This window comes from Camellia sinensis, chromosome 1 (genome assembly GCF_055761805.1).
Source record: "Camellia sinensis isolate YWXY chromosome 1, ASM5576180v1, whole genome shotgun sequence".
In the NCBI taxonomy this organism is placed as follows: domain Eukaryota; kingdom Viridiplantae; phylum Streptophyta; class Magnoliopsida; order Ericales; family Theaceae; genus Camellia; species Camellia sinensis.
Genome location: NC_138961.1, coordinates 225,590,127 through 225,603,626, shown reverse-complemented (window position 1 = coordinate 225,603,626; position 13,500 = coordinate 225,590,127). Strand labels below are relative to the sequence as shown.

The window sequence follows — 13,500 nt, the reverse complement described above, 5'->3', positions numbered from 1 at the left end:
ATATATGTGGGATTCTCAATTCAGAAAGTCACATGGCAACAGTGAATTCACCGATTTACCTTACAGTCAGCATGCCTTTATTTTGTCCGTATATGCAGATGGATTGTCAAGTCACGTGACTTCGTACACAGTATTTGCTTTTCTCTGTTTTTTCAGTCTAGTGACACTCATACCTTGTTCATATATGTGGGATTGTGATGCAGAGGCATCTTTCTAAAGCCGTTCATAACCAACTATGTAAACGACTAAAGGTGAAGACACAACCTTACAACTCATTTCGCTCTACGAAATTATCATTTATTTGTTTTAAAAAATTAGCATGGCTACATGGTTCATGGGAGGGAGTGGAAATCGCAGAGGTGGTAGGAACTTGCAAAGGGGTGACAGTTCACGACGAGGAGGGGGAAGGGGAAGTGGCAATGCTGAAGATGAAACACCATTTCCTTTGTTAGATGCCTCTTGTGCTTATCATGATAGGTTTGGGAAGTGACACGTTGTCATGCCCAAATACTATCGAGATCCATGTGGTTTGGTGGAGGATCCATCAGATAATCAAACAGGATATGGTTTAGTAAACACTAGACTTCTGAAGTGGCCCGCACTATTTATAGAGCGAGTGCAAATGGAAAGATTATGTCGGGAAAATCGACTGAAGGTGCCAAAAGCACGTTCTGTTGAGATCCAAAAGGAAGATCCTGATAATGTTGATTGACTATGTGAAAGACTACAACGTGAGATTTCTCAAATGCGCCGTAGGTTAGCCCGCGATATGCAGCTATACATAGTTAAGAAGGATGCCCAGAAGAACATAACAGAACCAAATGTTGCGGCTATCAACGGTATCATAGAGGATCCTGAGCTTGTCTCTGACGCTGAGGTTTCGGATTATTCAGACTCTGAGCCACCTGTCGATTTAAGCGCGAATTAGGTGTTAATGTCTACACTTCGGCAATATTAGGTCATGCATTAATATGTAATGTCTGTGTTAGAGTAAGTATAACTGTTATGTTATGTATATGTTTATGTTTATATTTATGTTTATGTATTGTGTCTGTCAAATGTTGCGGCTATTAATATGCAATATTAGGTCATGAATTAGGTGTTTGTCTGTCTAACTGTTATGTTTATGTATTGTGTGTTCAGTTCAGGATGTCCAGGATGTATGTAATGTGTGTTCAGTTCATGGTGTCCAGAATGTATTTTTGTGGGAGAATTATGTCTGTACTACCTATGTAACTGAAAACTATTACATTTGCAACTTCAGTTATGTTGTTTTCATGCTTGTATGAGTATTTAGTAAATTAGTGACTTCGTATATTATGTATTAAGATTTATTACAAAAATGTTGACAAAATTTGTTTTCGGAGCTCTCGCTGTGGCCTTCGTCTTCTTGGCCTACTCCGCAGTGGTCTTCGCGTCTCACCCTTCGTCGTTGCTCGTCGAGCTGCACAGTGTGTGGGTGTGCTTCGGACTGTAGAGCATGCATATCACCTTCTAACCCATAACAAAGACAAAACAAAAAAATAATTTTTTTTTAATGAAAACAGGTACAAAACGGTTTTACTAAACTGGTTTTCTGAATTACATTCTCACCTTCTAACCCGAAACAAAGACAAAAGGATAAATATATATGTATATTTAAATGAAAACGGCTTTCGTAAAGCCAAAATAATTTTCTAAATAACACCTTCTAACTCAAAACAAAGACAAAAGAAAAAAAAAATTTACATGAAAAACGACTTTAGTAAAGCAAAAAAAAAAAAATATTAATTACATTATCACCTTCTAACCCAAAACAAACACAAAACAATAAACAAAAAAAATTTACATGAAAACGGCTTTAGTAAAGACCAAAATTTTTTGGGTTTGGTTATGGTGTGCAACTTACACCTTACACCTTATATCTTATACTTACACCTTACACTTACACCTTTTGTAAAAAATTAAACCTTACACTTACACCTTTTTTGAGGTTGCACACCATGTGCAACCCACTTACACCTTACACCTTACACTTACACCTTACACTTACACCTTATACTTATACTTACACCTTACACTTACACTTTTTGTGTAAGTGGCACATGGTGTGCACTTGCACACTTAAGAAAACTCCAAATTTTTTTTGAATTACATTTTCTAAACCAAAACAAAGACAAAAGAAAAAATAAAAAATTTAACAAGAGAACGGCTTCAGTAAAGCCAAACAAAATTTATGAATTACATTATCACCGAAACAATGACAACAAAAAAAAAATATTTACAAAAAAAAATTAAATCTAATTTAAATGAACAGTGAAAGTGTGGTTTCAATCCATGCTTACAATAGTGAACAGTGAAACCATGACTTTTGTAAATGAACCTGATTGGCTTAATAATATCTAAATGAATATGATTTTAAAATTATATATATGAAAACTATTATGTAAAATAAATATATGAAAAGTGGTTTTTCTCATATTATGTAAAATTTTTGAATTACACCTTCTAAACCAAAAAAAAAAAAAAAAACAAATTTTAACATGATAATGGCTTTAAAGCCAATAAAATTTTATAAATCACATTATCACCAAAAAATGACAATAGGAAAAAAAACAAAATATTAAACAATAATCTGCTTACCAAGAAAGAAATGAACACTGAAAGCGTTCTCAATTGCAGTTTAACAGTGTAAACGTTATTCTAAATAGCGTTTTCTTCACAAGTAAACTCGCTATTTGTAATAGCGTTTTCTTTACAAAACCAATCCGTAAATAAAGCGCTATTCGGAATAGCGTTTTATATGGGAAAAAAAATTGAGGTTATAATCGCTATTCGGAACAGCGTTTTCTTAATTAAAATCGCGATTCACAATAGCACCTTCACTATTCATCAAATTTTGGCCTCCAAACAGTTAAAGCGCGATTTGTAATAGCGCTTTAGCTTAGTTTGAGAAATCTGTCAAAACTAGGCCTAGTTTTGGAAATAGGAGGCAAAAGAGGCTTAGTTTGGGAAAAGCCTCACAATGGTGCCCCCCAGCAAATGCATAAGTTTCTATGTTTAGTGTTAATAGTTGGGCATCTTTGGTTGGTTTGAACTATTTGTTTTTCATTGGCTAATTGTCTCCAAACTTTTGCCAACAAAAACCAAAAATTAACATTATAATTCAGTTCAAACAGAGAATGATATTTACACTTCTTTTTAAATATATATATATATATATTTTTTAAAAAAAATAAAAAAAAATCTTTCAGCGTCTTAGTGCAATTTCATCAAATGAGTTATATTTTTTTGGGGTCAAATTTTAGCTTAAAAAATTACTTTTCTGTCTACATCAATCTCTACTCTATTTTCCTCTATTTTATTTAAATATATATATATATATATATATATATTATTAGACAGTTATGTAGCCGGTTTGGCTTGATTGATGAAGATACTCTTACTACAAGGAGAGTTGGGAGTGTGAAAACGCTAAAGTGGAATGTGAATGATACATAAAAAAATTACACAAAATCATAGTCTGTTTAGTAATGTAAGGGAAGAAAATGGAATTTTGTTTGGTTTCATTTTTAGAATATACCTCTTTTAAAAAAAAAATTAAAAATTAATTTGGTTAAAAAAAATTGAAGAAATGAAAAATACTTCTCGTTTTCATATGATTTTATCTATTTGGGACCTGTTGACACCATAAATAGTAATATTATTATTATTATTGCAAAACACATGACACTTTCTTGATCAATTATGAGTTAAGAGAAGTTATAAAGTTAGTGATCTTGCATGGTAGAACATAGAAGACAAGGTGGAAGAAGTTAAAATATATGTGAAGAATATGGTGGACAAAGTGACTTAGTGGAAGATATAGAGGGATATGTGGCATTGTGGGAATGAAGTTGGAAGAGTGGGTAGTTTTAGGTGGTTATTGGGTAGTTATTGTTTGAAGTTTTTTTTTCCCTATAAATAGCTATTGATGGCTACATTTACAACCATATTCAGAAACCAGTTTATTTACTTTACATTTTTTCCTTTCAGTTTTTTACGTTTTAGTTCTTTACTTACTCGCATTGCAATTTCAGTTTCATAGGAGTAGTTCTAAGTTAGGTTGTTCGTTGCTATAATTCACTTCAAAACTGTGGAAGTGTGAAGGTACTATTGTAAACATTTGTTTACTTAATGAAATTCAATTTTTGACACTGTTCTCTCCCTGTTTCTTTTACTTTTGATTAATACTTCTGAATTTTCTCCTAAAGCAAGCCACCAGTAAAAAATCTCTTCATTGAGGGTAAGAGAATTTCGAAGTAATTGTCTGATTGATTGGTTGACATTTACAGTTCTTGTAAAGGACTTATTGATCATTGTTGGCACACTCTAATTATATTTCTAGCATTTGAAAGTCAGAAAAGTCAACATATATTTTTGGCACGCCCGGTGGGACTATCATTATAATGGCTAGACGAAGATGGCAAGGAGAAAATGAGCGCTTGAAGAAGGCATAGAAGAAGAAATGACAAACGAATTGGATTTTGCCATTCAAATTTATCAATATGAAATATATTGGCGCGAGAGAAAAATTTTGGACTTGCAATAAGAGATCCATTTTCTTGATGAAGAAAATTTGCAAGTTGTTACTTCATTATCATATTATTTGATAGAAGAAAAAATACACCATTTAATTGGAGTAATTCATCAACTTGATATGGAAATTTGCCAATGGAGACATGGGTTATCAACCCTTCTTGTCAAGTCTTTAATGACTGAATTTTGTGGGGTTTTACAAAATGTTTTCAAATTTTTAATGACAGAAATTGGTGAAAAAATAACTTCATCAATGGCTCGGGGAGTTTAAGAGTCCGTTTTTAAAGAGTCACATTATGAAATTAACATAACGAAAGAGTATGTTCTTGAGTCAAACATGGCTAAGAATAATGTTCCATATATGGCTCGGGGGGTTCATACATCCATTTGTAGAGAGCCAAGCCATGAAAAGCTTGTTAGGGGGCATGTTTTTAAACCAATTTTGGTTAAAAATGATGAGCAATCCAGGGTTAGTGGATTTAAAATTTTTGATGATGTGAAAAATCTTAAAATATTTGAATTTTCAAAACCACCATATACCACTATCTTCGTTGTTAAAAATCCATTTTGGATTTGTGGTTCACATCAAAATTTAATTTTGATAAAATGGTTACCAAAATATCGAAGTCTAGAAAATATATTTGTTGAGTTTTTTTCCTACATTTTCACAATGGGAAGCACGGAAATGACCAATAATAATGGTCATGACTATTTTCATAGTTACATGTGAAATAGGGGCCAATACAAATTTATAGTTGGCCAAGGAAGAAGATGCTCTGTAGAAGACACAATGAGTTCACATATTTGTTGTTTACAACCATGCAATGTGAAAACCATCATTCTTGACCAAAAGCTAGTCTTTGCTATGTATTAGACATGACGTTTTTATACTCCAGATTGTCTTCGAAGTGGATATGTAAGCAACTATCATTTTGGCTTTGTTGTTGGTCAACGTGTGTTCTTCGAAAGCCCTTTTTGCCATATTTTTTTAGCTTTGAAGCACTCCATCTTGCATCAACAACAGCTTCGAAGAAAAATAAATAAATAATGGTGATTGTGAACCTTTGAAGCTCTGTCGAGTATTTCCAATGATGTAATTAATCCTTTGTCGGCACCTTTAACCTTCGAAGGATGATTTTGGCCCTCTAGTAATACCTTTAGAGGATGGGTTTCATCCTCTGAATTACAACTCTTCTAGAATTCAAGACGTCTCATAATTTTTTGCCATGATATTGGCTACTGTCAAGTAAGACATTTGCTATTTTTACATGGCGATAAACTTCGAATCATTTCCGAGTGGCTTCTAAGCATTTTGAATTAGTTTCGAAATAGCTCCAAGGAGGCTTTAACATCTTTATTTATAATGAACCTTCCAGTAAGCTTCGAAGGGTGCCAGAGAAGTTTTGAAGGATTCCGAAAGAGCTTCGAAGAGGTTTTTTATAATGAACATAGTAGTGTTGCCATGTTATTAAAGTATTAGCCATGATTTTTAGACACCATACACAGTGAGTGCATGCATTCATTGATTACAAATTGATGTTTCATGTTGAAATTTTGAACTTGCCACTTAAGAAAGTACAAAACTTTTACTCATGACTCATACCAAACATGATTGGTGCTTCTTGATTCAAATTGATCACTTTGAAGCACTCACATTGAATTCAAAACATATGCCTTTAGTGTAGTGTCCCTTTGAAGCACTTCGTTGGTGCTGTTGTGGTATTCAGAGTTCTTTATTACTCATATCAGTTTTGTGCTTGGTTCGGCTCTTCAAAAATTCAAATAAGCATCATTTTTACAGAGTCGTGGGGGGTGTAATGTTGACACCATAAATAGTATTATTATTATTATTATTGCAAGACACGTGGCACTTTCTTGATCAATCAAGAGTTAAGAGAAGTTACAAAATTAGTGGTCTTGCATGGTAAAACATGGAAGACAAGATGGAAGAAGTTAAAGCACATGTGAAGAATATGATGGACAAAGTGACTTAGTGGAAGACATGAAGAGATATGTGGCATTGTGAGAATGACGGTGGAAGAATGGGTAGTTTTGGGTGGTTATTGTGTAGTTATTGCTGGAAGTTTTTTTTCCAATAAATAGCCATTGATGGCTAAATTTACAAGACCCAAAACCAGAGCCAAAAACAAGTTTATTTACCTTACATTTTTTTCATCCAATTCTTTACATTCCAGTTCTTTACTTTCCTGCACTGCAATTTCAGTTTCATAGAAGTAGTTCTAAGTTAGGTTGTTTGCTGCTGTAATTCACTTCGAAACTATGGAAGTGTGAAGGTACTATTGTAAACATTTGTTTACTTAATGAAATTTAATTTCTAACACTGTTCTCTCCCTCTTTCTTTTACTTTTGATTAATACTTCTAAATTTTCTCATAAAACAAGCCACCAGTAAAAATCTTCTTCATTGAGGCTAAGAGAACTTCGAAGCAATTGTCTGATTGATTGGTTGGCATTTACTGTTTCTGTAAGGACTTATTGATCCTTACTAGCATACTCTAATTACATTTCTAACCTTTGAAAGCCAAAAAAACCAACAAGAGCGGAAATAATTTTTAAATTTGTTTTAGTGTTTATTTTTATTAGTAAACTAATTTTTGTCTTTCTAAAAAAAAGTTCCGAAAAAAAATTATGAAAATAAAATCGAATAAAATTTTAAACCATTTTTTTATGAATTTCAAAATTACTTCTAGAGTTTTTATTAATTCCAAAACACTTCCCACAAATTCTAAAAATATTTTTTATCTTAAATTTTGTTTATTTCGATGGAAAATGTTTTACTTGTATTTAGTTTCAATTGTTTGGTTAAACAAAAAGTGATAGTGTCCAAAATGACTTGCTATTGAAAATTTGTAAATTGATTTTGCATATTGATCTTTTCAAAGGTGAAAATGTGACTCTCCATTGGTTTTATCATGTTTTAAATTGTGATTATTTTTAATGCAGAATGGGTAAGCAACATGGTCTTATTATAGGCTTGCGTGGTAGTTTTTTAATGTTTTTATTTTTTGTTTTTTATAATTTATAATTTATAACTTTTATATGCTAAGATTTAATAATTATTTTAAGGGTGTCAACAAGATCCTAAAACATAACAGGTAAAAAAAAAAAAAAAAAAAAATCTAGTTTTGGTTCTTATTTGAGTGATTTCTTTTGACTTCTTACTCTTCAAGAATCTTGTGGTTGTCTTTAGATAAATTAATTGAAAATAGAATTTGTGAGAAAAATGATGAGGTTTGCTCTCACAACAAGACTTAAATATGCCTTAATCCATTATTGTAGGTTGGAAAATGCTAGAGATCCTAAATAATTTATCAATTTTTTTATCAAATTTTTCATATGGATGTGGGACCTGCACAAATCTATATGTATATAGGTCCCACTCCCATATAAGAGGTTTGGTAAAAAATTTAATAAATTATTTAAGATTCCTTACATAACTCTTGTAAGTTAGAATTGTTCAACTTTTATCACTAATTAGTAGGTTAGGTTTTTCAACTTTCATCACTAATTAATAGGTTACGTGAAATAAATCTTCTTATCTATGAAACGCCAACTTTGTCCAAACTAGTGATAAATTTCAATTTGTGATATGGTTTGGGAGTTGCCTTCAATTTGTGACGTGTTTGATGTCATTGGTTTGTGATTTGCCTTCAATTTTGCTTTCCCTTCATGGCAGAGACATTGTGAAAAGTAGAGTACCACCATTTCTCATTCATTCAACTCTTTTGCTTTCGCTGTTCTCTCCCAATTCATTCAGCAAAACAATCTTCATAACCACAATCAGAGCCCCAAAAACCTTAAAGTTCCCATTATTCTAATCCTAGACTGTTACATATAAATTGATTTAGAAACGTCAAAGCAGAACTAAAGAACATCAAACAACAATGCCCATTTTGCAAATCCTGAGAACTCACAAACCCAACAAAAGCTCTCACCAAAAGCTGTCACTGGTAGCCACTCATTCAACTCTTTCACCTTTGCTGCTGCTGCTGATGATGATGATCTCTCTTCCTTATTTGATTCACTAGTAGCCACTCATTCAACTCTTTCACCTTCACCATTTGATTCACCATTTGGGATTTGATTCACTCTTTCACCTTCATATTTATTATTTGATTCACCATTTGCCACTCATTTGATTCACCCAAGTTCAGCACAAACCAAAAATGAAATGAGAGAGAGAATATTGATAAATACCAGATAATGTGGGGAGAGTAATCTATTAAGCTAGAGTTTGTTTCCTTTAATAACTGAACTATAGAGAGATAAATAGACATACAAGTACTTTGCTTGACCCATGCAACTTAGCCCTCTCTCAAGTTTGTTAGGATTTCAACAATGTTTTCTTATATTTGTTTTGCTTCTTAATGATAATAATCTTTGCTTTTATAGGCACATCCAAACCATTCATTAGGAATGTGGAGGCTTGTAAATTTTTACTATGCTTGAATTGTTTGTCAATGCTGAAATTCTGGGCAGGATTATTGCATAATGATTATATTGACTGTGGCTGTGGTTGTTATGAAATACAAAGATATTCCATGAACGACATTAAACTAATTTTCACTTCTATAACTCCAAATATTCAAGGATTGTAGGTTTTGTTCTAGATCCAGAGTGTATGAAACCTCATTTGTCTTATGTTATGGATTTCCTAACTAGAAAAACAGGAAAATGTTTTCTTTTTTATAATAAATATGTTTGTCCTTTACATATTTAATTCTTCTCTTTGTTTTAGAGAACTATGGCTTCTTCTTCTACTATTAATAGCAACATAAGATTAAAATCAAGATTGTGTGATTGTGGGAGAACTGTGGCGATGTATATTGTACGCACGAATGCCAATGGAAACCAAGGACATTTGTTCTTTGTTTGTCCATTGAAATATGTAAGTATTTATTATACAATTAGATCTTTCACTGTGTACATAGTTATTTCTGTGATTTGATTAACTAATTGTTGTGCATTGTAGAGTCATAAGGAACACTGTAATTACTTCAAATTCGCAAATGAGGATGATAACGACACTACCTCCACAATCCATTCCAATGTTGGACCTCAAAAAGCTATAAGAACAGAAGAATTAAAGGATCAAAGGACAAGGATTTGTGAGATGGACAGTGAAATTCATGAGCATGGTAGAAGGCTTCAAAGGATAGAGAAGAACTTCAAGGCAATGATTTATGTCATTGTGTTTTGTGTCTTTTGGCACCTTATCATGTAAATGACTGTCTTTTGTATCTTTTTGTACTTTATGATGTTTTGTGTTGAATGTAATCAAATACTGTTTTGTGTTGAATGTAATCAATTACATCTTGAAGATGCATGGATATCATCATATAAGCTTCAACTCTTTAGTGTAATGTAATGTTGATTTTTTGAGGATATACCCCAGCTGGACCTGTTAACTTGAAGATGCATGGATATCATCATATAAGCTTCAACTCTTTAGTGTATTGCAATGTTGATTTTGCTCTAGGAATTTTACTGTTAAAACCTATGAAAATTGTTGTTTTTGTTTTAATCTTGTAAGGTGGCTTTTTTGGCTAGTGTGGCCTGTGCCCTTTGACCTATAATGTCAGTATGAATCACTAATCATGGCAGCAAGCAAAGGCCTCACCATTATCTGCCATGCCCATACTTACTAATGCCTCAACTTAAAAAAATCTGTAAATAAAATTATACCAAAAAAAAAAAAAAAAAAGTCTTAATTGGATTTGGTTGAAAAACTCAGTTACATGAATTCTTGTCCATCTGCTTGAATCATTGTGCTATACAACAGAGCCTTACCCAATGGCTAATTCCCATGAAGTTAACCAGAGCCTTACCCAGAGACAGTCCATATGAAATACATTTGACTAGCCCCTTTCACAATGAATTGCCCTCTTTCACAATAGTCTGCCCAACTGACTTAAAAACAAATTCAATTTTTTTGACTAGCCCCTTTCTCAAACATTGCCACAAAATGAAGCCAACAAAAACATTTCCACAAAATGAATGACGCCTGCTGTCATTTTTCACAAAAATAAAAAAACAAAAAATGAACTGTTCTCAAACATTGGCACAACATCAAGCCAACACAAACATTGCTACAAAATGTATCCAAACGAAATAAAACCAAACTATCCAAAGTTTACATATACGAATGCCATACAATTACTAGTACGAAACTAAAAAAAAAATAGGACATTTGGATCCATATCTATATTCAAGTCAACAAATTTTGATGCTACTGTCGAACATTGACTGCTTATATTGTTGACCATTCATGATTGAGTGTGAGATGTGCTTCCAATATTGTTCACCATTTGCATTGTGCTAACCCGTGCCTATAAAAATAAAGTAAATATTATTTGGCACTGTCCACAAATATTTTCACCAATCTAAAATTTAATTGATCAATAAAATATGTGTACTTATATATTGAACACGTACCGGTGCATACATACTGTCTTCTGTGCCATCCATGCAAGGAAAATAGTAAGGTTCATCTTGCGGCACCTTAACATCATATTGTAACAAAATTTCATTAGTAATTTCAAGCATTAAAATGATAACCTAGAACAAACAAAGTTCAATATACAAAGTCCTGTGAGCACATACCGGTATATACATACTGTCTTGTGTGCCATCCATAGAAGGAAAATAGTAAGGTTGATTTTGCGGCACCTTATGATCAAATAGTAACACAATTTCATTAAAATAAATATCCACAAAAACCATACAACACAACCTTTATATTTTAACATGTATCGGTTCATACATAGTGTGTTGCACGCCTCCCGTACAAGGAAAGTTTAACTAACGAGTATCACTTTGGCGCACCTTGCAACCCTAAGGTAACATACATTGGTAAATATTTTAAGATTTACAAATTTTGAAATTAACATATGTAGTGGGAAATAAAAAATTTACCTGTACAAGATAAGCTTCCTTATTCTTTCCTTTCAATCGATTCACTATTGCATCAAATTTGCTAACCTTCCGTTTCGTACATGGATGACCTTTTCAGCGAGCAACCAAAGGACTGAGTACCTTGCTAGTGATGCTTTCTTTTGTAGTATTGCGACAATGCAGACTTTTCGGTGAAGTATGGGAATGTGGTAAAGTACTAGTAGAAGCTAGTATAGTACTATTACATGGGACATTACTCGCACTACTCGATTGAACTGTTCTCACTCTATCCTTGATTTCCATCAACCCAGGTTGAATCACTTTATGTTTACCATCATCATTAGTAGCAGGTTCTAGGACCTCATCCAACGTCTTGTGATAGTTATCATGCAACTTTGGATTTAGAGCAGCCGCAAATGTAGTATATGTGGTTGGAATGCATGTATATCCTCTTTCCACGTCTTTTCTCCATCTCAAAATAATGTATTTATTTGGCACCTTATATATGGATCTGTCAATGAGCACACAAAGTGAATGGGCACACGTAATACCTCCAAACTGAAACAACCAACACATACATTGGAGCTCACATTCAGTTGAATTACAGTGCACAACAAATTCCACTTTCTTCATCCCTTTACCTAGAAGAACAGCCTCCCTCACATGATAGGTACATATTGTTCCCTCCTCATGGATAAGATTCGCACGACAGTACACTAGACGCTTCAATTCTACTTGAACTTCTTTAAATTTTGAATTAGTATAAGCTGCACTAAATTGCTTCTCAAAGCAATACACCATTAAATAATTATACAATTTGTTACGTGATTTAAAATCTGTTTTTGTCTCCTTCTTTACCTTACTTCTCAAGGCATTGTCATACTGCTCAACAAATTATTTTAAGGTTGTCTTGGAGTTCACATATTCATCAAAAAATGCATTCATGCTCTCACTTTGTTGTGTAATTGACAAGCCACCCCAAAATATGTCTTTAACATAGGCAGGAATCCATCTATGTCGTTCACGGTATAATACTCCCAACAACTCATTATCATTCAGATTGAATTTTGCAATCATTGCTTTCTAGTATTCATCAAATTCATCTTTTGTGAATGAATCATAAACTGCATTACTTAAAGCAGCCTTGATGGATTCATATTGCGAATATCCTCTCAATTTCTCCCAAATTTTCTTCATTATGTGCCATAAACACCAACGATGTCGAGCATGTGAAAAGACAATTTCTATGGCATTTTGCATAGCTCCGCACTAGTCAGTTATTATAGCTTTTGGGGGAGCCTCTGACATGCAACTTAACCATTCTTTGAATAGCCAAACAAATGTCTCAGTGTTGTCATTGCATAACATCCCACAACCAAACAAAATTGATTGTCGATGGTGATTAACTCCAACAAACGGAGCAAACGGCATATCATAATTGTTTGTCAAGTAGGTTGTGTCAAAGGAGATAACATCCCTAAAAGCTTTATAAGTCACCTTACTCCTTACGTCCGCCCAAAACAAGTTTCGCATGTGATCATCTTCATCAAGGTCAATTGCCGAATAGAAGTTCGAATTTTGTTGTTGTATTTTATGAAAATAAAGTGTAATTGATTTTGCGTCTCCTACCCCAAGTCTCAAACTTCTGGCATTCTGAATATAATTTCTTTCAACTCGTTTATCAAACGTTAATGCCTCATATCCCCCCGCTTTAACAATTATGGAATGAAAATTCCTAACCACCCCAATCCCTGCTGCATTGTTAACTTCTAGTCTCCTCTTCATCGGAGTAAGAATCCTCTTATTCATTGCAAAATGTCGTGAGTCAGTAGGAATCAAATCATGAGTGTGCTCAAGCACAATTGTGGTTAACTTATTGTTATCCAAAAGACAACCTAAGAGGGGGGAGAGGGTGAATTAGGTTTTTACAATTAAAATTAATAATAAACTAATAAAAATTATGACTAGCACAATAGATAAATATAATTAATGAAATAAAAATAATTAAAACAAGTGTCTTAACAACTAT

At 33.1% G+C, this 13,500-nt stretch overlaps 1 pseudogene; it reads right to left on the bottom strand.

Annotated features, from left to right (window-relative positions):
* Window positions 1–12,740: 12,740 nt before the first annotated feature.
* LOC114281206 (protein FAR1-RELATED SEQUENCE 5 pseudogene) lies at window positions 12,741–13,280 on the bottom strand (annotated as a pseudogene).
* Between the last annotated feature and the right edge of the window lie 220 nt (window positions 13,281–13,500).